Below are 22,971 nucleotides of genomic sequence, written 5' to 3' on the forward strand. Positions count from 1 at the left end.
AGATTTCTTGGTATGAGTAAACTATATGCAGCTGCCCGCCAAAATTAGATCACGCCCACTTCTGCAGAAGCCACGCCCACTTTGGAAGATGTCACGCCCCCAGGAGAACCTGGTGTGTGGGGCAGTACTATCTGGGAGGGGGAGAAGAACAGTACCTCCTTGGGGATGAAGAGGAAGAGGCTCACAATTGCTTTTGTCCCAGAGTTCCTAGAGGACACCTTGGGTGCCTGCACAGCAAAAGCCAAGTCCCTCTGTTCCCAGGTCCTTTGAACCTGGATTCCAAGATCACAGAGTTCCTCTTCTTTGGTTCTGTGGGGATTCACTCCTGCGTGAGTCTTGGCCCAAGTGTCAAGAAAGTGTCCTGGAGCATGGTGGTGGCTGGGTAGTGGAGGTACTATAATTTTTAAATTATGTTAAAAATTTTGAACTATGAAGCATCACAATTGTTTAGTGATGATAAGATAACAGTTTTTCATGAACCAAAAGCTCTACCAGGAGTGGTCTTTGGGCACAGAACCAGTTAAAAGCCCTGAGCACTGCCAAAGATTTTTTGGTTTTAGAGAAATATTCATCTTTTCTTTTCTGTTTTTTTTTTTAACATGTGGATTGCTAGTTCAATTAGTAAAAGGCTAACATGTTCCAATAAATAACATGTAAAAAATTTCAATAAATTTTAAAATGTATCACTGAACATATTTTGTAGATTACAGAATTTATATACATCTCTCTATCACTGTATTACTGTCATCCCGTTAATTGTCGAATTACTGGAGCTGGTGCCAGTAACGTCTCTGTTTCTCCCAGCCCTGAGATTTTAGCAGCCTCTTCTTACTCATTTTTTCCCAGTGATTGGAGGCTCTTTCAGTGTCAGCGGAATGAGGCCTATTGTCATTAATGTATTTGGTATATCGAATACACCATAGGGAACTTGCCAGGCTCTGCCTTTGTGGGCAGGATACTCTCCGTAGTTTTCAGGGCTGACTGAGAGGCATAAATGCATAGGAAGTGTCTTATGATGTGTCATGCAGCTGCAAAGCAGCCTGGAGCGTGGTGGTGGTTGGGCAGTAAAGGTTGGCTGCCAGGGCTGGGTCTCTTGGAGTGGGGAGGGCTCTCAACCACCCCACAGCCTGGCACGGTCCCTTATATACATACCTAATGAAAAATAATTTAAATCCAGTACTCCAATCCAAAACATATTCTTAGGAAAAACGTTCATCTTTTAATTGCTGAAACATTGTATCCTGGAATGCTCTCCTTTCTACAGGAACAGCAGTTTTGATTGCTTACACTATTCATCTGTAGTCAGAAATAAGGAATAGGGGCTGGAGTGGGTAGGGTGTTTGCCTTGCACACGGCCGACCCGAGTTCAATTCTTAGCACCCGATATGGTCCCCTGAGTCCCCCAGGAGTAATTCATGAGTGCAGAGAGCCAGCAGCAACTCCTGAGCATCGCTGTGTGTGACAAGAAAAGAAAAAAAAATAAGAAAAAAACTCATCTTAAGAGAGAACCAGTGTAGGTGAAGAATTATCAATGAGCACATTTGTCAAGTCTTGTCATTGTTCAGGGATCACATCTGACAGTGCTTAAGGAGGACTCCTGGCTCAGGAGTTAGTGGTGAGGTTTGGGGGGTCCATACACAGTGCTGGGATGAAACCAGTGTTGTCCTCATGGGCCTTAGCTCCTACACTCTCTCTCCAGTCATACTCTATAGAGTCCATGACTTAAGTTAGCTGTCAGGCAACTAGAAAAGGAATCACCTGCTTGGAACCATTATAGTATAGCTATGGACAACTCTAATCCAAAGGCCTATGCATTGACCAGCCTAAGCTGGCTCAGCCCAGCTGCATTGCCTTTTGCTAGTCTGCAGTTATTTGTAAATATCAGACTATTGTAAATATTCTTAATTTAAACATTTTGAGGTTCTCAGCACATAACTGAGTTATAGTTTATGGTTTCACTGAGGACCATAAATGACGATAGATGATGCCTCAGCTTTGCAAAGATGTTGAGATGATACCTTAAAACCGAGGTGCTGCATCGCATGTTCAGACTGTTCAATCCGTATTCAGAGATGGTGGGATGCAGGGAATACAGAGAGTAACACGAGTACCAAGCTTTCCCATCTCTATCGTGAAAGTTTAAGGTTTCTGGCATCTCAGACTGTAGCATGCCAATGAAACAAAGGTTTTGGCTGTAATTGTTGCCATCCTTGATGCTGTTCTTTTTTTTTTAATTTTAAAAGTTTAGTTGTTTAATTGGTTTAACTCGAAAAACCTACCGAAAGCACTTCTAATTAATATATGTGCAGCAAGTAAGAACAGCTAGGGATAGCAGCATACAGAAACACAATGACACAATTCTGAAGTTCAGGGTCTGTGGCTTTAAGGGCATTCTTGCTCATTGACACCAAACAATGTAAATTGTACAGTAATTGTCCTGTGGCACTGTCCTCCCTTTGTTCATTGATTTGTTAGAGCAGGCACTAGTAATGTCTCACAACAAATTGTGAGACTTGTTACTGTTTTTGGCATATCAAATAGGCCACAGGGAGCTTGCCAGGCTTTACCATGTGGGCAGGATACCCTCAGTAGCTTGCTGGGCTTTCCAAGAGGGACAGAGAAATCTAACTCTGGTCGGCCGCATGCAAGGCAAAAGCCCTACCTGCTGTGCTATCACTCCAGCCCTGTACAGTAATTATTTTCTACATTGGAGAGAAACATCTTGAAGGTGATATCTCTGTTTTTTTTACTTCCTTGTTTCTAAAGAGAACTTTCTCCACTGTAGAGTATAGCTGGACATTAGATTTATATCAAGTAAATATTAATTAGCTATAAATTATCTAGAAATGCTGATGCAGTCCAAAGCCTAGAAAGAGAACAAAAAGTACTGAAGAGAACGAAGAGAAAGTCTCTAAGTCCAGGCTATTTTATAGCTTCATTTTAAACCCCAGGAACTCCTTAGGGGATCACAGCTAAGTCCCATATGAGCACTGGTGACAATTCTTGAGTAAGGAGAAGTGGACACTAAACCCATAGCTGCCTTAATGCCATGTTAACTTCCTTCCAGAAATGTGCTCTGTGAACAGAGGACTTGGTCAGAGAGACAGAGCCACTGGGTCTGGGTAAGCTTTTGGCAGTGAGTCATGGGGGTGTTAGAACTACAAATCAGTTAAAAAATCAGTTAAAATTTCCTTCGAATGGACTTCCTATTTTTAGGTGTTTAAAGGTAATAGTTGAAGTCAATGAGGGAGTTCAAGAAATGGCAGATTTCACAGTTCTTTACTGTCAGGGAAGCAATTTGTGTATCCTATTATCTGATGGAAATACATGAGTTCAGCACTTAAGTGATTTCAAATGAAAAATTAATGGTGGCTCCATTCTGGTCCTCTGTATAAACATCTTACTCTCCAAAAACCAGCTCACTAGAGAATGAACCATCCCTCACAGATCCCCAAGGCCCGACAAGTTCCCTAATTAAGATGGTTTCCCTTTATTTCATCTTAACCTCCAACAATGTAGCCTAACCTTGCAAGACCCCCGGATTGTTTCTTCTATTTATTAGTGTTTTCCAGATGAAAAGCCCCTGTTGAGGGTACATTCCATGTTGAGTTGGAGAATAGTACCCAGGGGCAAACTCCACTGATGGAATTAATCATCAGTGCTACTGGGTGTGAAAGAACTGAATGGGAATAGTGAGAACTACCTTGAAGGTTAAAAACAAAAACAGTAATCAGAGTATCTCAGCCTTGGCTATTTTAATCAACATTGGCGGCAAACTTGTTCTTTTTTAAATTTTTTTTTAATTTTAATGAATCACTATGAGATATAGTTACAGACTTACAAACGTGCATGATTATGTTTTGGTCGTACAATGTTTGAGTACTCATCCCTACAACCATGCTCATTCTCCACCACCAGTGTTTGCAGTATCCCTCCCACCACTCCTACTCCTTTCCCCTGCCTCTGTAGCAGGCACATTCCCTCTTACTCGCTCTCTCCTTCTCAGTGTTGTGGTTTGCAATACAGGTCGTCAGTGGCCATCATGTTTGGTCCATAGTCTACTTTCAGCACAATCTACCATCCCAAGTAAGTCCTCCAACCATAATTTACTTAGTTCTCCCTTCTCTGCACTTTTATGTTTATTGCAGCACTATTTGCAAGAGCCAGAATCTGGAAAAAATAAACCCGAATGCCTGAGAACAGATGACTGGTTAAAGAAACTTTTGTATGTCTATACAATGGAATACTATGCAGCTGATAGAAAAGATGAAATCATGAAATTTGCATATGAGTGGATAGACATGGAGAGTATCATGCTAAGTGAAATGAGTCATAAAGAGAGGGACAGACATAAAATTACTTCACTCATGTGGAATATAAAGTAACATAATAAGAGAGTAACACCTAGGGATAGTAGAGATAAGGGCCAGGGGGTTGGCTCCAGGGCTTGGAAGCCGGTCTCATGTGCTGGGAGAAAAGGCAGCTGGGATATACAAGCTTTTTCTTTGCAGGGAGACTCTGTCCTATGCATTCCACGGTGTTTTGTAGCTTTTCTGTCCTCTGCTCACTGGTGTTAGTCTCAGGGGCTCTCCTCTCTGGGCGCACTGACCCCAGACTCTCCAACAAACATCTTCATGTACTCATTATGAACCTTTGAGCTAAAGGAAGAACAGAAGGCATGATAAAAATTGTTTTAAAAAAAGTGACTCCACCAGCTTTTGAATACTGCTATCAAATATTTACAGTTTAAGGGATTCAGTTCAGAGGATTTACGTTTATTATACCAGCATTATCTTCTCAAACCATTCCCTGCTGTAGCAAGTCTATTACAGATTGTTTAGCATACCATAGTAAGGATGTGTTTTAAGCCTAGGTGACAGAATTAACAGATATCAAATTCATGGTTTCCATTGTAAATTTCTATAACTTTTCTAAGAAGCATCCTTATGTCAGTTGTGTGAGAATTTGGCCAGCCCATATAATGCTGCTTGGCTGACACCTGAAAATCTTGCCTTCTAAATATTTAGCCGCACTCATGTTGTTGGCCAAGAAGGGATAACATTGTAGACCACTGTAGACCAACACAGTGCCTGGTGTTATACACCAGTGGCCGTGGTTTTCCTTACTCAGCCTTTGTGCAGGGAGGCAGGGGTGTCCAAAAAAGGGAGATGGAAGCCCAAGATGTGGAAACTGAGAATTCTTAGACATATTAGTAGATTGTAACTGCTTTATCTCCTGGGTTTTTTTTCTTAGAGACAATAACACATTTCTTCCTCTAAGAAATACCTCATCATTCTCAGTCAACACTTTAAGATCAATTCCTTGCCCCATCCATCTCCAGGAAAATACAGTGCAAAGGCCATGGAAACTGCATAAGAATCTCCCTGGCTACCAAGATTGGTGCAGGTATGGGCTCATGCGTCAAATAGTGTTTGATGTGAAATGACATCAGGCCATTTGTATGAGAAGCCAAACTATCTTTTCGGTAGGGCTGGTAAGTCAGTCTGGCAGGACCAGAGCTGGTCACAGTAGGCTTTAGAGAGAACAGAAATTAAGACCGAGAAGTGGGACTGATTCTTCACAGAACCATTTAGTCCCTAGAACCAAGTGAGTCTGAGAGACGTTGGTATCTGACATGTTCTATTCAAAAAAGTAATTGAGTTTTCTCTGTAACAATCAGTGCCAGTTTGGTTTTTTGAGTTGTTGATCACCCAGAATCCTACTAATAAAAATAGATCTACTCCCATTCCTGTAATTCCACTTTACAAATGGAGCAACCAAGTTCTAATAATTTACCCAAGACCATGCTCTTATGACAGTTTTCTAAAATTCGGATTGAATGTTTGCTTTAATTTAGTGGTCTCTTTAATGTTCACTTGTAAAGTGACTGCATCTTCACTTGCTTAATGCCGAACAATTGTCATTGGTCATTTTTCATTTACTAATATGCTTGCTGCTCAAATGCACAAACCCTCTGAAATTCTCACCTACATTATTTGTCCACCATTTCAGTATTAAATTTTTTTTTTGCCCATCAATATGTGAAATAATAATCTACCTAAATTGTGAATTATTTATTCCTGATCTCATTGAGCTATGATTTTAAATTACATGCTTATTATACCGTTTTGAACTACTTAAATGGCTATTGTGGTTCTAAAGTTTTTGTCAAGTGGATATACACAATACCATTTTCTTGAATGATTCATATACAATCTGTGATTTTTAAATTTTAAGTTAATTGCCTTTTCCGTTTTATCTTTTCATAAACACATAAATCATAGTTTATAAGACATATGCATCATTTCTCTTATGACAAATGAAAAACTCAGTTGTAATCAGAATATAATAGCATCAATATGGTGATACAGATGTTGAAGTAAATTCATCAGCATTCAATACATATGTCTGCTATCTTGCTTTTTCTTCTCTTGTCAAACCAAGGAATTTTTAATTAGGGTATATTTTACTAGTGTATTTTTTGCTTCTTTATATATGACATTTAAGACAATAAAGTATTTTGTCATTGAAATTGATGGGTATAACATTAGAAATTTGGTTACTATGATATGCTAAAGACAGAAATCTATAACACAGTCTGAGAATTTTAGGTTTTTTTTAGTTTGTAATAGACCATATTTCTAATAGGAGTGCTTTCCTGTGACCCTGAGTTGTTGAGTTGTTGACCACCCAGAATCCTACTAATAAAAATAGATCTACTCTATTTCCTGTCATTCCACTTTACAAATGGAGCAACCAAGTTCTAATAATTCACCCAAGACCATGCTCTATTGACAGATTTTTAAAATTTGGATTGAATGTTTGCTTATGCAAAATTCTGGTTCCATACAGAAAACCTTGAGGGAAGCAGTGGAAGCTAAACCCAAATGAGTGTATGTTTAGGTGTTTCCTATACTGTACGGAGGCCTGGGAAACCTTGACTTTGGTTAAGTAAAAGAAAATAGGGATTTCTGTTTTGTTTTATTTTGTTTTGTTTTGGGGTCACACCTTGCAATGATCAGGGGTTAGTACTGGCTCTGCACTCAGGAATTATCCTGAATTATCATCAGAAATTGTGCTCAGGGGACCATATCAGGTACTGGGATCAAAGACTGATTGGCTACATGCAAGACAAATGTCTACCTGCTGTGATATCAGTGGCCCCAGAAAATAGGGTGTTTTTTTGTTGTTGTTGTTGTTATTTTTTTAAAAGTAAAGGCCCTCCCATTGATCATCGATTTGCTCGAGCGGGCCCAGTAACGTCTCCACTGTAGACTTTGTTGTTACTGTGTTTGGCATATCGAATACGTCACGGGGAGCTTGCCAGGCTCTGCCGTGCCGGCGAGATACTCTCAGTAGCTTGCCAGGCTCTCCGAGAGGGGTGAAGGAATCGAACTTGGGTCGGCCATGTTGGCTGCGTGCAAGGCAAACGCCCTACCGCTGTGCTACTGCTGAGACCAATACAAGTTTCATAAAATAAAGCATCTTCTGGCCACTGGAAATATCAAACAGCATCATAAAAACTGGATATATCCCAGATTATTAACCAGCTTTGTTCTTTTTCAAGATTTCTTGACTATTCTCAGTATTTTCATTTTTATATAATGATTTAAAATCATGTGTCAATTTTTTACAACCCTCTAATTTAAGAAGCAGCCAATAGAATTCCTCCTTCTGCTTAGTAGGGAAAATATTAACAGGAACTTTTTGCCTTTCTAAAACAAGAAATTACTAAATGAAGCAAAATTTAGATTTTTTGTTTCCAGGTAATAAACCGTAAACTAAAGAACCATGTAAGTATCAAGTCCCAGAGATCATCCCTAAATGATTAAGGAAGGAAGAAGCTATGTTTTGTGCAAATTGTGTATCACATCTCAGAGAAGAAGAAATCAGTCATATAAGGACACCATTGGCTGGGTACAGGGAAGCCATATATTTTGATGGTTGTTGGTGAATCCAGTTGAACAGAAAAACAATTCAAACTTCAATACAAACCCTCACTGCCCAGTAATTGTCTTACCTGTGTGTTTTCCTGGGTGAGCAGAGACAAAGCGCTTGCCTATCTCCTTCAAGCCTAAGGTCACCATGGACCAGTTAGCCAACTCCAGAGATCCTGGATGTTCACCCTACTGTGATCAAGGCTTGGGCCATGGTCCAGTGTGGTAGCTGTGAGCGCCTTAACTTAGGAAATTCAATGCCACAAACTGTATGATACCATCCCTGGTTCCCATTAAAATGATGTAGGCAGTATATGCCATTTCTGCCCAATAGGAAGAATCATTATGGAATGCTCCAGGCTGGTGCACCCAAATCTAACTCTTAGGTGAAAGGAGCTTGTATAGACTCCCCTGAATGACCTAATTAGACAGAGGATGAGAAAGCTGTACAAAATAAATCCACTCTATCTTCTCAGTTTTTCTGTCTTTGGGAACAAAAATAATTCAAACAGTTCAGTTTCACAGCGTGTATGACACTGCGAATAACATTTTCAAAAGAGCAACTCCTGATCACTGGGTGTGGCAAATCATATTGGGTATGAAATCTCCATTTAGCACACAGATACCAATCAATCCAGAGGGACCTGGTAACATGCCTTCACCTAGTAGAACATTCTTAAATAGGATTCCATGAATATCTTCTGGGTTGTCATAAATTTGCAAAATCTTGTCCGCTTTTGAAAACAACTTATCTCCAACTCCCTCAGGACTTCTAGGAATTGAGTATGATTATGGTTGGTGGTGTTGGAGGTGCAGGGTGGGGGGAGGGGTGGTGACAGGGAATTAATAATTTGAAAAGAATCAGGTATTCTCTGCATGCAGTTCTGTTGGGGAGACCATTATCTTATCAGTTCTTACAACCCAATCCTCTAACCTTTCTCAGATAGTGGAAGAAAGGCAACTTCCTCTGACAAAAGAAAATTGATGAAATTTAGCCTCACATGGTCCTCAGCTTACGTGAATTCACCCATCATCTTTACCCCAGTTTTCAAGGGCCTGCTTCTCTCTATTCTTTACCCTTATTTGAATGAGATCTTAAGGCATAATATAATTTATCTTCATTATGGTAAGGCCTTAGCTTGTACTTCGGTTGTTTTGCTTTGTGTGGGAGACACACATGACTGTGCTCAGGAGTTATTCCTGCTTATTCCTGGCTCTGCTCTCAGGTATCATTCCTGACATGCACGGGAGGACTATATGGGGTTGCTGGGCTCAAACTAGGGTCTGTCCTATATCTCTAGCCTCTGACTTACCTCTTCAACTAAAACCTCAGTAATTATTTTATTTTAGAGTAATCCCAGATACTTTTTATTTTGTATTGTTTTGGTTTGGGGGCCCTACCTGGCGATGCTCAGGAGATTACTCCTGGATCTGCACTCATGAATCACTTCTGTTGGTGCTTAGTGGACCTCATTGGATGCCAGGAATTGAACCTGGGTTGGCCATATTAAAGGTAAGTGCTGTACTATCACTCCAGCCCCGATCACAGATTTTTTTAGACTGGTTAGACTCCTGAATTGGGTATATACAATTGTAAACTTATTTTTTCCATACCTATTATGAAAAATTTAGAAATGTACAACTAGCCCCATAAAGATATTCCCTTTCACTTAAATTAATCTATGGTATCATGAACTTTATTCTTTTAAATCACATGACTTGGGGGGGTGGGGAGATAATACAGCAGGCAAAGTACTTACCTTGCATATTGCCTATCTGAATTCAATTTTGGCACCACATATGACCTCACCAGCCCTATCAGGATTGATTCCAAAACACTGAGGAAAGAATAAGCCCTGTGCACAGATATCACCACAAAACCAAGTAAAGTACTTGATTTTGAATGCTGATAAAAATAAGTATTCTTTAACTTTGCACCATGACCTACCAGCATTTCCTTTTTTATCATTAATGAGGTGATTCGTATTTTTTAATCTTTAATCAGATCAAATAGATAAATCTAGCTTCTCATCCTTTTAGATTTTTGGCTACAGAACCACTTTTTATAGCAGTATATCTGCTGGTCATCCTTAAATCAAAAAAGCAAAACTCTACTGACTGTTAACAGACTCAGAAATGTACTGGAATAATGTACTGAAATGTACCTTACATAATTCTAAGAGGATCAAAGAACCCAAAACAGGAATTGAGGGCTCAGAAATAAATCACTGTCCAGCCTGAACAGATCGGAGATTGCAGAGACATCTGTAAGCAATGAACATCCATGCTGTTGGAAGGAGGTTCTGAAAAGCAATGGCTGACGGTTCTGGAAAAGTCACCTTTCTAGGGGAGGGGACCAGTGCCAACAGCAGGAAGGGGAGTTCCACAGAGAAAGGCCAATAGAATTATTGGAGTCTGCTGGCACTGATGCACTGTCTGTCAAAAGTTAGGCAATCTTTTGAAGATCGCATTTAGAAAATATTAATTTAGGGCAAGCTTGAGTACCTCTGTTGCTTGGTTCTGCTAGTTAAAAACTGGGAATGATGGGGCTGGAGCTATGCACAGCGGGTAGGGCATTTGCCTTGCACATGACATTTGCCTTGCACATGGGTTTGATTCCCAGCATCCCATATGGTCCCCTGAGCACCGCCAGGAGTAATTCCTGAGTGCATGAGCCAGAAGGAACCCCTAAGCATTGCTGGGTGTGACCCAAAAAGAAAAAAATACTGGAAATGAAAAGAAAACCTACCTACTAAAAGGAACTTTTCTGGTGATGAAAAGCAAACTTGCCAGAACTTTTCAGGAGGGCAAGACTGCAAAAATACTTCGCAGTATTTTCAGCTGCAAGAGGTGAAGTCCTTACAAGCTATCACCTCCATTCTAACAATAAGCAGAAAGTGAAACAAACTGAAAATTGATTACTTTTCTTATTTCCAACAGAAAATTGAGATGGCAGTGCAACCACCACCCCAGTATCTGAAGAAACAGATACGTACAGAGAAGCACAAAGTCAGTTCCGGGAAGAGAAAAGTAAAATGGCTATTGACAATGGCTTAATATAGAATCAAAGCAGAACAGGCAGGACACAGTGCTGGGACCTCTGGAAAACAAGCTGGTGTGGAAAGTCCCAAAGGCAGGGGAAAGGTAAGGGCGAGGCAGGGACTCTGTGATGGCTTGGTAGCCGCTCTTCTTCCCGGAAGCACCTATTGAGATAAGCCCAAAAGTGTTTGTGGCCTAATGCAGGCCCTTAGGTAGGGAGTTAGCCTGGTTAGGTTCACATACACTGGCAATTGATTAAAGAACTTTGTCCCCCATCTTATGATGATTCCTTGTTCTAAGAAATAAATACCCAACTTAAGGGAGAGATTGAAAGGGAGGATCAAGAAGTTTAGTTTTTTAGAAGTTTATTTTTCAGCTGATTTAATTGTCATTTCTTTTTTTTATTTATTAATTTTATTTTTTTTTCTTTTTGGGTCACACCCGGCAATGCACAGGGGTTACTCCTAGCTCTGCGCTCAGGAATTACTCCTGGCGGTGCTCAGGGGACCATATGGGATGCTGGGAATCGAACCTGGGTTGGCCGCGTGCAAGGCAAACGCCTTACCTGCTGTGCTATTGCTCCAGCCCCATTTGTGTCTTTTCTTAAGTACACTGAACTTCAGGCCGGGGCCTGAAAACCGGTCCAGGATTGCAAATAGGAACTATGGGCGGGGTCCCAGAGGGATGGGGTTAAAGATAACAGGTTGTTTGCTTCAGGTACTCCTGCTATAACCACTTACTTCTTCCTCGCTTGCTTCTGTATCAATGCTCAGTTTGCTTCACTTGTGTGAATTTACTGGGCGTGAGTTTTGTCCGTGGGCCCCACAAGTGGCTCATGTGAAGTGGGGAGGAGAAAGATGGTCACTTTCTCCCTATTAGCTTCTGCCACCCGGGACCTGGGTTTTCTGGGTTCTTGTCTCACCTCGCAGAAAGGAATTTCAGGAGTAGATAAGCAGTGGAAATTACAGTTTTTATATGGTGGTTTGGAAGGGAAGGAGGAAGAGAAAGTGGGAGAGAATGGAGAGTAACGTGCTCAAGAGAGAACCGGGGCTTCTCCAAGGGCGGAGAGAGCCCCCTCCACCCCCCAAACACACATATTTCAGCATTAGACGTGAAAACATGAGAGTCCACATCTCAAAAAGGGAGATGTGGGTGACACATGCCCAGGCACCCCATGTGCTCGGTCACATGGACCAAAGCAGCACATGGGCTCAGGCAGCATATGTGTGTGCTTCCTTTGTTCAAAGTGACCTTTATGGGGTTTCTCCAACCTGCCCACCTGTGGAACTTCTACCTAGGTCAAAGTCCATTACTAAGGAGGTTGTCAAAGGGGTAGATTTGGGAGTGGTGATGGTCTTCTTTGAAATTCCTTTCCTGGCCTTTTGTCCTGATGGAGCTTAGGTCTAGAGAGTGTCCAGCCTCCTCAGGGTCTGTTAAGGAATTACACCAGTTCTCAGTGAAGTCAGGGCTATTAGTTCCCAGGAAATTTACTGCCATTGCCTTGGTAGGGGCCTTTCCTACCTGCCTGCCTGCCTACATCATGAGGATGTGGACCTTGGTGGGCAAAGCAAGTTCTTTTTTTTTCTTTTTGGGTCACACCCGGTGATGCTCAGGGGTTATTACTGCCTTTGCACTCAGGAATTACTCCTGGCAGTGCTCGGGGGACCATATAGAATGCTGGAAATCGAACCTGGGTTGGTCACATGCAAGGCAAATGCCCTCCTTGTTGTGCTAGCGCTCCAGCCCTGGCAAAGCAAGTTCTGCAGGTCCCATGATGAGCCTTTTCTGAATAAAAGGTCGGTGCCTCTGCTGTGAGGCCTCTGTTCTTGCCCAGCAGGACAGCCCGCCAGCTGGTATCAATAAAGACTCGTCCAAATTCTGGTTTTTGGTCTCTTGACTGCAACCTCATCACACCCAAAATGAAGGGCCATAGAGGGTGAGGCAGCAAGCCAATGAAAGTCTCCGCAACAGCAGACTTTCAACATAACCTGAGTCCTATTAGCTAAATTAAAATGAAATCTCAAAATAAGCCAGCTTACCTGATTTACTTGATGCTTCATACCCAGCTCTCAATAACAAAAAATGAAAAGACATGCTAGAAATCAAGTGAAAGATGGCCTGATATGATAAAACTACCATCAGAAGCAGAGTCCAGTCGGTCATAGATTTTCAAAGTATCAGATAAAAATTGATTTTATATGAATATTATTAAATTCTTCATAATTTTAATTAAAAAAAGTTCCAGGATATAAGCAAAAGATGAATAATATTAAAAATGAAAATGCTAAGAAAATGTGAAAAGAAAAGTACTATAAATCAAGCATTCCCCAGCATTAGTGAAAATGCCTTTGATGTAGAATTGATTGGATATAATCAAGGAAAGAATTAGTGAGCTAGAAGATGTGTTCACCTAAATTCTCCAAACTAAAATGCAAAAGGAAATAAAAATAGGAAAATCAAATATTCAAGAGCTATAGGATATTTGAAAGGATGTAACACATGAGCAGAATGATAAAATGCATAAAATTATCAAAAACAAAAGCTGTTTCTTTAAAAGATTCACACAATTGATAGAACTCTAAGGAGAAAGAGAAAATATTACTCTCAAAAGGTCTATAAATAAATAATTATTAATCTTCCCTTTCCCCATTGTGACCTTATAGGTGAATTCAGTGAAAAGTATTAAGAAGACATGTTAATGACTTTCTAGATTCTTTCCCAAGTACAGAGGGAATATTTCCTCACTCATTGTGGGAAGTCAAAAACCACCACCAAGAAAGATTTATTCATAGCTTGCAAAGTACTTTTAATATCTGAAAATCAGCTCCATGAAATCTATTATATCTACAGATGAAAGAAGGAAACCACATGAGTTAATTCAGAAGAGGCCTGAAATGAATCAGCATTCAAACAAAATTTCTTTTAAATTTTAAATTTAAAACTCTCAGGAAATTAGAAATGGACAGGAACTCCTGTAATTTGATGAAAGGTATCCAGAAAAATACTTTGAATCTTAGTGGAGAAAACTGATTCTTTTCCCATGGTACAATGCAAGGGAATGCCTTCTCATCACTTCAGGAGAACCTCAGGTATAAAAACAACACTATACAGGAAGACAAAAGTAATTAATGATAGATTGGTAAAGAATAAATAAAGCTGTAGTAGTTTACAGACTATGTGATTTGTTGTGTAGGGATGTTTCAAAAATTGACAAAAATATAACTCTAAACCTTGGATCAATGTAAATCATGCTATACGGTTACTATATAAAAATAAATTGTGTTACTATCTACTGGTAAAGAACAATTAGAATTAAAAATTTGAAGCAATATCATTTTCATTATTACTAAAAGTGCTAAATGCTGGGGCCAGACATACAGTACAGTGGGAAAGGCACTTTTCTTGCATGCAGTCAGCCTGGATTCAATCCTGGCACCACAGAGAGTCCTCTGAGCACTGTCAAGAGTGATCCCTGAACACAAAGACAGGAGTAAGACCTGACTTACTATACACTGAGGTGTAGCCCCAAAACTAAAACAGATAAATGCTTTTGTGTAAATCTAACAAAGTATCTGCAATTTATTTGAGGGAAACTATCAAACTGTTGAAAAAGTTCAAAGATGTGAGTCTAAGGAGAGAGACATGATGCTCTCACTCAGAAAGATACAGTATCATTATGATGCCATTCTTCCTGAATTGGTCTATAGAGTCCATGTGATTTCACTTAAATCTCAACAAATGATTTTGTTGATTTTACAAGTTTATTCTTAAATGTCAAAGCAAGACATAGAATATCCAAGACAATACTAAACAAGAAGAAAATTATTATAAGACTAATAGTGTTATACCTCAAGGTTTATTAAAAGCTGTTCTCAAAATGGCATCATACTGTTGAAGAATTTATAAACAGATCAAAGGAACATCATCAACAGCTCAGATACATCCCGACACATAAACACTCAATTCATCCTTGACAAAGAGGTGAAGAAGGTCCAATGGGAAGGGGATTACTTTTTAAATAAATTTCTTAGACTACATACTTAATGAAGACATAAATTAATTCATATATACATGACCCCATACACATTTCAAAAGAGTTAACTCAAAACGAACAAAGACCAGCGTGTGAAATGTAAAACTAGAGCATTTTTATAGAATGACAGAAATCTAGATGACCTTGAGTGGTAGAGTTTTATGTGCTGCAATGTATTTTAATTAAAACAAAGCAACTTTAATTAAGCTTCAATAATTTTTAAAAAATCCTACTTTACAAAAGTCGCTGTTAATAGAATGAAAGATATGTTCACACACCAGGAGACAACATTTTCAAAGGACACCTGATAAACAACTTGCTTGCCAGATATACAAAGAATGTTTGAAATTCAATAATCAAGGAGCCAAGAGAGTGCAGCAGATAAGGCTCTGCACTCTGCATGCATCTGACTGAGTTCAATCCCAGGCACTCCAAAGTTCCCCCAAGCAACACCGGAAGAGATACTTATGCACAAATAAAAAATCACGATCACGATCATGGCCATCCTGTTGTTCGTCGATTGCCTCGAGCAGGCCCCAGTAACGTCTCCTTCGTCCTAGCCCTGAGATTTTTTTTTAAAAGTGCCCTATTCAAGGCTCTTTCAGGGTTAGGAGAATGAGACCCATCATTGTTACTGGTATTTGGCATATTGGGTATACCACGGGGAGTTTGCCAGACTCTGCCATGTGGGCAGGTTACATTCAGTAGCCTGCCAGTTTGTCCAAAGTAGGAATGAGATGATAAGATGTCGCTTCCGGGAGCCGAGTGTGATAATCTCTGGATCCTGGCCGTTGTTGGGGTTACACGGCAGTTGGTGGGTGTAACTGTCTAGCTACTGGCAGGTCCAGTCCCAAACCGTGCAGGCTTGGAGATCTCAGCCCCGGGTCCCACACACCTGGGTTCCTCTGCCAGTTCTTTTATGCGTGAGGCTCATCCAAGTGTGTGGAGAGTGTTCCCAGCATGGCCTTGGCTGGGGCCCGGAGGTCTTCAGCTCTTGGTCCCTGGTGCAGACAGTCAGGCACAGGGAAGGAGACTCTGCCTTGTTCTCTCCCGGGAGCTGAGTGTGATAATCTCTGGATCCTGGCCGTTGTTGGGGTTACACGGCAGTTGGTGGGTGTGACTGTCTAGCTACTGGCAGGTCCAGTCCCAAACCGTGCTGGCTTGGATATCTCAGCCCCAATAAATAAATAAATAAAAATAAACCAACCCAATAATTGTAAAACTGAAATCAAACTCTAAGAAGATGACCCTGTTAAAAAGTGGGCAGGCTCTACATACATCTCACCAAGTGAAGGTACAGACAACATAAAAGTATATGAAAAAATATTGGATACAAATGCTATTAGAGAATTATCAACGAAAGTGAAATAATGTTATAACTGCACACCAAAAAAAAAGAAACATTGAAACATTTTCAAATTCTGATGTTCAGAGTAACTAGATCTCTCTTACAAGGCTGGTCAGAAGAAAGCACTATCACTATTTTGAAAACAATTTGGTCACTTCTTACAAGGACAAGCAAAGTTTCACCATATAATTCAGTATGATAGTTATTACTGAATTATATCATAACAATTATATAATGTTACTATATTATAACAATGTAATATTTACCCAACTGATCTGAAATTGTATATAGAAACAAAGCCCAAACAAGGAGTTCAGAGCAGTTATAATTGCTAAAATTGGACATAATCAAGATGCCCTTTGATGAAAGAAATGAGATATCAAATACTAAATGACATTGAAGAACATTAAATGCATACTGTTAAGGAAAATAAGTAGTCTGAAGAGACTACATACTATATTAATTGCAATAGTATAACATCTGGAAAAAACAAAACACTGAAAACAATACAAAAAAATTCAGTTGTCTGTTGCTTCCAAGAGGGAGAATGAGTGGATGAAAAAGAGAATTTTTTTGTGTGTGAGTGTTCCAGGAATTAAGCCTGGGGCTTCACATATGTAAGGCAGTATAGAGGTCAGACCCCAGCCTAATACATGGAAGGCAGTACAGGGAACTTTAAGGCAGTGAATCACTATGTGCGGTTCTGTGCTGGTGCTGAGGTGGTACCAGTCATTCTCAAAGCCCCAAAACTATAAGAAGTATGAAGTGAGCATTTTAGTTAATAACAACATGTCCATGTCGGAGTTTGCTCCTTTGTTGTAGCAAGGTGCAGTTGTTGAATGAGCAGGGTCAAGATTGGCCCTTTATATAGACCAAACATGATTGACACTCAATGCCTCTCTTGCAAAACACAGGACCCAAAAGAAGAGAGATAACAAGGGAATGCCCTGCCACAGAGGCAGGGTGTGATGGGGGAACGGGGGCTGGGAGGGATGCTGGGACCCATGGTGGTGGAGGATGGGTGCTGGTGGAGGGATGGGTACTTGATCATTGTATAACTGAAACCCAAGCACAAAAATTTGTAAGTCTATAACTGTACCTCATGGTGTTTCACTAATAAAAAAATTTAAAAAAAAAAGATTGACCCTTTATGGGGACCAAATTCTGGATGTAAATGAGAAGGGAGAGACAAGCATGTATGGGAACATCTCTACTATTTTGCTTAATTTTTCTATAATGGTAAAACTTCTAAGAAATGAATTCTAGTACCTCATTAATATAAGTATATGTGTGAAATATTTGGAATGTTTTCTACTGCTCGTCTGTAATAGTTCCTACTGCTTAACACTCAATAAAAGTTCAATTCTATCATTATTATTATTATTTTACTACTATTTGTGTAGAAGTGATGTAGATGTATTAATAACTGAAAATAGTGCTGTTTTTCTTTAACACAGTTGTAAATTCAGAAAATGACAAATGAAGATAAAAATAAGGAAATGTCATTGTTTACCCTGAAGAAATATGTTTTCCTATACAATTAAATACAATGGAAAAATAACTTAAGTTCACTGATACATAAACTGACAATTCAATAAAATTTTATTGTAGCAATTACTTTGTTGAACAACTGCAAAGATTTATTTAAAATCACACATGTTATGTGTTACATTCTTACATTTTTTCACATGCTGAACAATACCAACATTGCTTAAAAATGCTGCTATGAAGAACCTTCGTAAAAGGTATTTTCTCTTAAAATATATCCTTCATATGGACATGGGGGAAAAAGCCTAGAAGATTAAAGGTTTTATCCCTTTCCTTCTAATAAAAACATTAAGTAAGCAATTCCGTGTTATTCATAAATCATTTTCTGCTTATTTTTCTAGACCGAAAATATATGTTAGATGTCTTTATATCCAATGTGTTTGGGGAGATATGAAAGATGTATAATTTATTATGTGACAATAGAGATTTCAAAATGATCAGATTTAGATACTTTTTAATGTGTGTGAACTGTGCTCTCTTCTCTGCTTTAAAATCTTGGCAAATACTCACTGTAGAACAGAGAATCCCAGAGAATCCATCATTTCAACAGTATTCACTTCTAGGCCCAGGAAGGTTTGTTTGCACCGTAAATACAAACATTAATTCTAGCAATTTAGTTATGAATTATTATAGGTAAAATACATAGATTTGTTTAATTATTTGATGATAACAGGGGAAATGCTGCATTGGGACATTCATTTTGTTTTTGCCATTCCTACCCTATGATCACTTCTTTTTTATACAAGCAAAAGTAAATATTTTTAGAAAACATTTACTGTGGGTCAGGGAAATAGTTCAACTAGATACATCCTGACATGAGTGAGGCTGGGAGCTGGGTCTGCGGCACTGTGTGGGCCCTGAGGCAGCAAGTCCAACCCTGGGGCTGCTGTGCACTGACCAGGCAACCCCATGGTGTCCGGCCCCACTGGTCCTGAGCAGTAGCTCATTGACAGGTCATGTACTGAACCATCTGGCTTGGTTGGCTGATGTCACCCAGAGTGGCCCAGGACTCCCTGAGCACTGCCTATGAGAATCCCCCTCCCATAAAAATCTCTCATTTGCTACAGTGGCAAAAGGCAATGTATTTTGATCCTCTTCCACTGCTGTTGTGATGGGGTATGTGTGTGTGGGGGGGGGGGGGGAGGAGGAGGGTGGGCATGTCACAAGCGTACACTTTTTTTTTCTTTTCTGTTATTGAATTATTGTGAGCTACAGTTACAAAATGTTCCTGTTTGAGTTTCAGTCATACAATGATCCAACACTCATCTCTCCACCAGTGTACAATTTCCACAACCAATATCCCCAGTATCCTCCACCTGCCCCCATCCCACCCCTACCCTTGCCTCTATGCCAGACTGTTTCCATCTTACTCTCCCTCTACTTATGGGTATTATGGTTTGCAATACAGATACTGAGAAACCATCATGCTTGGTCCTTTATCTACTTTGAGCACAGATTTCCCATCCCTAGTGATCCCTTCAACTTTCTTGTATATGGTATATGGTGCACAAACATGTTAGCTTCGATTCTTACGGTGGTGGGGGCACATCCAGTTGTGGTGCACTAAGCACACATGTTCTACCTGTCCATGCTGACAAGGCCATACTCCTAGCTGTCATGCTGCTTGTCCTTTTAGCTGTGGTACTCTCCAGAGTCTCCCCCATCTGTGTGGTGCCGCACAACCCTGGCCATGCTTTGGCTAAAAATGACTGGTGAACCCAGAGTCACATACAACAGAAAAGTCAGGATCACAAATGATGCATCTGTCAGAACTGGGGATTGAACTTGACACCATGGGCTTACTTGGAAGGTGTTCTAACCCTCTGACCCATCCTTCTGGGCTCAGAATATGCACCATTTAATGTTCTTTGTGCTCAGACTCAGAATAGACCATTCATCAACAAATCTAGAGTCTTCCTTGAATAAAATCTATGATATATCAAGATGATTACAAGAATTCCTTTAGTTGGTTTGGTTTGGTTTTTGAGCCACCCCAGCAGTACTCAGGGCTTACTCCTGGTTCTGTACTCAGAGATCATTTCTGGTGGCATTCAGGGGACCCTATGTGGTACCAGGGATGGAAAGAACCCAGTCAGCCACATGGAGAGCAAGTTATCAGACCCCTGTCCTATTTCTCCATTCCTTTAATTGACTTGTAAGCTAGTTTGCTGTGTCCATAAGGAGAAGACAATAAGTCATGCGCTTTCCAGAGATGCCTGGTGAAACTCAAGCTCCTGTTTTTTTCCCCTCAGATTTCACACAAATCTTTATCCAAAACTGACTTGTTAACCTAAAACTCATAAAATGATTAACAACTATCACCAGAAGACTTCCAGATAGAGAGAACACAAAACCAGAGCAATCTGTGTATCTCAGTGATGTTGAAGCTTAGAGCTCTGAAAATATTTTTAAGCGTTATTAAGACCTATAGGCTTACAAACTCTCACATCTTTGGAAAGGTCAAGGTTTATCTGCAGACCAGATTTATTCCTGTGCAAGGCTGGGTCAGAACAGAGCACAGGACTGACATAGGCCTGGCGATTTTAGTAAAAGAAGGGTGACTGTGAACTGGCCTGGATCTTTTGAATGAAATGAGGTTATCATTGTTATGTTGAGGATTTTATTGAAAACTGGATTTCTGAACTACCTTTCAGAATTGAAAGTTCTAAAAATAGCATGTCTGAGTACACATGAGCAGGTGGAAGTTCCAGATTAACTTATCTGCTTTCAGTATCTAACCCTCCTGATTCAATGCTTTATGTCTAATAGTACTCATGTTTTTCATCTTTCCAGCTATCCCTATTGATGGATATTATGGAACTGAAGAGTGATGATTAGATGCATGTGAATCTTGTGAAATGACTATTGAAGTAGCACAGGTAAGAAAACATCCACCACCTCACCTCGCCTCACCTAGGATTTCTTTCATTTTAATTTCTTTTTATAAATTTTTATATGCACAACTAGCCTGGCAAGCTACCCATGGCGTATTCGATATGCCAAAAACAATAACAATAACAGGTCTCATTCCCCTGACCCTGAAAAAGCCTCCAGTATGACAGTTTCATTGAGAAAGATGAGTAAGAAGAGGCTGCTAAAATCTCAGGGCTGGGACAAATGGAGACAGTACTGGTGACCGCTCGAGTAAATAGATGAACAATGGTATGACAGTGATACAGTGATACAGTGAAATTTTTATACATGTTTAACTTTACTTTGATGTAGACATAAAATTTACTTTGATGTAGACAGCTGTTGATATAATTCTAGAGTTGAAATTGATTAGTAACAAAGCTCTACTATTAAATCAATAAGCATTAAAATCGATTTTAAATGACAAAAGGGTTATATCTGATCAAGGAGTTAAATCCTTATCTAAGAATTTATTAAACTGTTGTGAGTTGTGCCTTCTGTGTTATTTTGTTGCTGTTGGCTACTATTACTTTCCCAGATAATTTGGTGTATTCATACCGGAATTTCAATATTGAGGAGTTAGGCGGGGTATAGAGACTTCAAAATCTATGGTCTGGATCAGTGAGTTGATATAGAGGCAGGTGTGGGAGTTGGGCGTGACTGACAGGGTTTCTGGACGTACAGGGGGTCGTGGGAGGCTGCCCATCCTGACTTCAAGAAGGCACCTGGGCACTGAGGTACCTGAAATTATTCACAGTTTGGCATCTCCATGAAGAATATTAGTGAAGTGGAGCCTTAGTGTGATTCCAGCAGTGAGGTGTGGGTGTGGCTGCTGGGCTTCAGCAGGGCGGGCACTCAGCCTGTTTACTTTCTAAGGGTGACCCAGAGTTTTCAGCACAGGGACCAGTATTTCCAGGAATTTTAGCTTCTTGGTGAGCATCTCCTCAGAGATTTCATCCAGAATCTTAGAGTAGACCAGTGGGTGAGTCAACATGGAGGCGGCTATGGAAAGTGGGCAGGAATCTTTCTTTCTTTCTTTCTTTCTTTCTTTCTTTCTTTCTTTCTTTCTTTCTTTCTTTCCCTATCATTCTTTTTCTTTCTATCTTTCTAAGTTTTTGCCCTTTACAATTTCAGCTTTATTAACAAATCAGTTCAGCACATTTCTTTGACATTCCTATATAGTTACCATATACCTTATACTTATTGATACCAAATACATATTATACATATAGAAGAAAGATGCAGGCAGAGTCTCCTGCCGCCGCACCTGGCTGTCCTCACCGGGGCCCCTTGGAGGGGGGTGGGTTGAGTTCCCCCCCCCCAGCAGAGCCCCAGCAGCTGAGGACCTCTGGAGCCAGACACGGCCATGCTGGGACCACTCTCCACATGTCCGGACAAGCCTCGTGCATGAAAGAACTGGCAGAGAAACCCAGGCATGTGGGTTCCAGGGCTGAGATCTCCAAGCCTGCTCGGATTGGGACTGGACCTTCTCCACCCAGACCCCCATCTTCCAGTAGGTAGGAGTCACACCTACCAGATACCGCCAGTGCCAGGTTGGTCCCACCAACTGCCAAGACGCTGAGACTATAAAACCCAGCTCCTGGAAGTGCGCGGCTGCATTTGCGGCTGCGCAACATCTTGTTATCTTGTTTTTCCTTTGGAGAACCCGGCAGGCTACCAAAAGTATCCTGCCAGCACGACAGAGTCTGGCAAACTTCCTGTGTCATACTAAATATGCCAAATACCAGTAAAAATGATGGGTCCCATTCTCCTAACGCTGAAAGAGCATTGAAATAGCTCTTTTAAAATCTCAGGGCTAGGAAGAAGGAGATGTTACTGGTGCCTGCTCGAGGCCGAACAACAGGATGATCGTGATTGTGATGCAGTAAGAAAATTGCATAGTTAATTAGGCAGCCAGATAGACTGGCAGCTAATACCATGGAAATTATATCTCTTAGCCTAAGTCTGTAGATCACGTCAGAGGGTTTATACTGCAGAGGGTTTATAATGCTTTACAACCATATGCCCAATATGATACTGTTTATTTTTCTGAGCAAAATTTTTTTACTCCAATGATAGGTCACCCCATCATTGGAGTAAAAAAAAATTATTAGGACACTGATTTATAAAGTTAATCATGGTTGAGTTTTAAG

Source organism: Sorex fumeus, unplaced genomic scaffold (assembly GCF_029834395.1).
Source record: "Sorex fumeus unplaced genomic scaffold, SorFum_2.1 ptg000072l, whole genome shotgun sequence".
NCBI classification, from domain to species: Eukaryota; Metazoa; Chordata; class Mammalia; order Eulipotyphla; family Soricidae; genus Sorex; species Sorex fumeus.